Genomic DNA, 3,490 nt, shown 5'->3' with positions numbered 1-3,490 from the left:
ATACAGACAGACAGACAGACAGACAGACAGACAGAGAGATGACCACACATTGATAGATAATGGAGAGTGACTGTGTGTGAACAGTACAGTAGAGTAACCATATAAAGTGCCTCCTGAGCTAGCAGACTACGTGATGGATAAAGGACCTAGCAGCGGCGATAGCCCTGTTTCCTGTCAAGTTCCCATGTGACTGATGGGTCCACACCTGATACTGAGCTTACGAAGTGATATGCCCCCCGCAATGGAATAGGATGAAAATGTCCATCACACCTTTCTTGAGTGGACTGTCTGTCCCACCTAGAAAGTGATGGATTGTCTGTGTGATGAAATGTCACACCAAAACGGCACTGCTTTTTATGGACACCGGTTGGGCCTCATCAGTTCAGTGGGAGCCTGCGGTGATTGCTAGCGTGTCAAGGTCTAACCTGACACATTCATCCAACAGAATCATTGCACTTCACCTTTTTAGATGATGGTTATACTGCACTGCAGAGTAGGAACATGACGGAAATGCAATAAGTGACTTGTTTAGTGACTGCTGTGGCAGATGTCAAGAATGTCACCTCAGTAAATTTGGCAATAATGTGTGATGATGATGATGATGATGATGGTGACTCTTACCCCTTAACCAAAATAGGCCTGTCTGTGTTTTCTGGCCACGTTTGTGTGCTAGTCCTAATAATGTGTGACATAATTATACTGTTGTGTCCAGGTCTGAGCGTCCAGGTCAGATCGACTCTGCATGTCCTCACCCGTACACACGTACTTCAGCATCACTCGTTTATGTTTTTTTATCGCAGAGGTTATTATTATCTTCATCGGTTATTGTTATTGAATTGTTTTTCATAAAGTGTCTTTTAGTTTTCAACGCCTCAGAGAGCACTTACAGGGATGGGGGGGGGTGATAGGCTGCAGGGGAAATCCTGCTCGTTAGGATTTGTGGCGCCAAACCACTCCATACTGTATGTATTGTATTGTTTGAAAAGTTGTTCTATGCAATTATCATTGTTACAAGTATTGTCATGGTTTTTTTTTTTAGTGGCTGCATACTTCCATGTTAAGTTTTCAGTATGTTCATTCTTTTAATAAAACATATAACTCAATTTGTTTGTCTGTTTGACTTTGTTTTTGTGAGAATTCATCTGTATTTATTTTCTCATAGTAAATGCTAAATAAGATTTAAGCCCGACTCTGACATCCCTCCCATTGAAATTGAGATTTCCAACTGTTAGGAAAGGGTTAGGGTTGGGGTAATGGCATGTTTGAGTTTACCACAACTCATGTTCCTTGATATGACTAGTGCTTGATGCACGGTTTTTACATTTCTATTTTTCCTTCTTCCATTCAGCTCCATGTTAGTCATTCTAACACCTTGATCATCTACAGACACTGTTCATGTTCATGTCTGCTGTTCATCCACGCCTGCTGTAAGGCTGGCGTTATTCCACTACAGAGTTCCTGCCTCAGTGTTGGCGCCATAGCGCATCACGCTGCCCGTGATGACAGGATGGAAGGAGTGACTAGAGACAGAGCACATCCTGCCCTGCCTGCACCTCCACGCCACGGAGACTCTGCACCTCGCTACTGTAGACTCACACTTTCCATACCGCGCTGCCTTCACAGTGATGTGTCAGCCAGGGCTTTGTGAAGTTTGGGTTGCCATTACTTGGAATATAAACTTTTCTCCTCCACTATAACTCCCCAACCCTGAATTGAATTGAGTGAAGTTTGTGTTTTAGGCCCCCCCCCCCCCCCCCCCCCCCAAACAAAAAAATAAAAAACAATAACAATAATATATTATTAAGATTCTCCCATCCAGATATTAAGCTAGTACATTTTAGTGCGCAATGTGTCACAGCATCATATGGCTGCTGGCCGTTCAAGACCAATAGAATAGAACAATGTTGACGCGATTGTTCTACTGTAATAATCGTATGTCAGACTGGTTTTCTCACGCTTAAATAGAACAGTTGACATGACCAATATTTGATTCGATTCTACCACCTAGGAAATCAAATGCATATGCACGCTCCCTTGTGGTTTTTCTTGATGAGATCTTTCGACTGGTTCATCATACTGGCGGTCTACATCTGCTATGGGGGGGGGGCTGTTAAATGTTTTAAATGTGGTTCTCTGTGTCTCATGGCCTAGAAGTCCATACTGTGGTAGCCACCTCAACCTGCCACATAATGCACACGGATGCAAAACTGCTACAGGGGGTTTGCATGCTAGGCTGTAAACAAGTTGAATCTGTCACCGAGGTTTCATAGCCTCTGTGGTCGCTGTAAATCCAGTGGCGGCAACACATCCTGACTTTTGATACGTCAGTGATGATGATTCACTGTGGCCATTATCTGCCTATTTTTGGTACTGCTCTAAAGCCAATCAACCCAACACCGGTTCTCTGTATCAAGGTGTGAAAAACCCTACTCATTTAGAAACTAGGGGGGGAGAGGGGGTTAGTGGAATTAGAGTGTTTTCACAGTAAGTGCAGTAATTCCAACCCGCAAAGCACTGAGCTGTGATCCTGTACACTACAGTATGTGAAAGACCTGATGTGCGTGTGTGTGTGCGTGTGTGTGTGTGTTTGTGTGTGTGTGTGTGTGTGTCTGACACACTTGTGCACATTCCTGTCACAGAAGCGGAAACTGAGGAAAGGGCATGTTGAGATATATGGTTGTATTTGATTCACATTTTCTATGGAAAACAATAATCCAGCACATAGTATACAGTCATGTATCAACATTCACCTCAATAAATACAATCATTACCATATTCCTAACTATAAAAAATTATATATCACATACAGCAAACATTCATAGTCCTTTCAACATGGGATTGTCAAAGCCATCACCTTCATCGGTCCTGAGAGATACATTCACAAATCAAATGGCTAAAATCTTTTGCAAAAGTCAACATTTTCAACTTGTTTTGATTTAATCCATTTGTGTAGTAGATCCACTGTGTTGATCAACTGTTAGTCCTGTCCCAGTCCAGCTTTACATAAGGCTTCTAAGGCTGTAGAATTGACAACCCCATTTGAGAGGCTACAGTCCAAACCAACACTCCCAGTTTATTCTCTCCATGTTATGATGTCACAAGAGTTGCTGAGTTTCCTCTTGACAACGCAACGTCACAGGGATCCTGGTTAACGTCCTTTCTGATGACCCGTCCTACTTCATTTTGTATAATCCAAAGGTGGTGGCCCCCTGCGTATAGTCCACCAGGGTGGGTTCAGCCACCCACACACTGAGCTGGTTCCCGGGCTTCAGTGTCCACACCTCTCCCTGTGAGGCCGTACAGACACCAGAGTTGTTCCCCAGGCTGCAGGAGGACATCATCAGGTCCCTCTCCTCCCCCGTCGCACTGTCCCTTATCTTTACCCTGCTGACCAGGAGGCTATGAGGGTTCCACTTGGAGAAGGTCACCCTGGAGGAGACGTGGTAGTCACCAGGCTGCAGCACTGTCAGCCAGATGAACTCGAAGTACT

At 44.1% G+C, this 3,490-nt stretch overlaps 1 protein-coding gene across 1 annotated transcript in view; it reads left to right on the top strand.

Moving 5' to 3' along the window:
* Window positions 1-905, top strand: part of arhgef6 (Rac/Cdc42 guanine nucleotide exchange factor (GEF) 6) — a gene marked incomplete at its 5' end in the record, with an annotated part of 26,893 nt that extends 25,988 nt beyond the window's left edge. Inside the window, one exon of the mRNA XM_080525348.1 lies at window positions 1-905. This exon is cut by the window's left edge and continues 1,677 nt beyond it.
* Window positions 906-3,490: the final 2,585 nt, after the last annotated feature.

The sequence above is a fragment of the Nansenia antarctica genome (genome assembly GCF_963989245.1).
Source record: "Nansenia antarctica genome assembly, chromosome: 3".
NCBI classification, from domain to species: domain Eukaryota; kingdom Metazoa; phylum Chordata; class Actinopteri; order Argentiniformes; family Microstomatidae; genus Nansenia; species Nansenia antarctica.
This window is presented reverse-complemented; position numbering and strand designations above follow the sequence as displayed.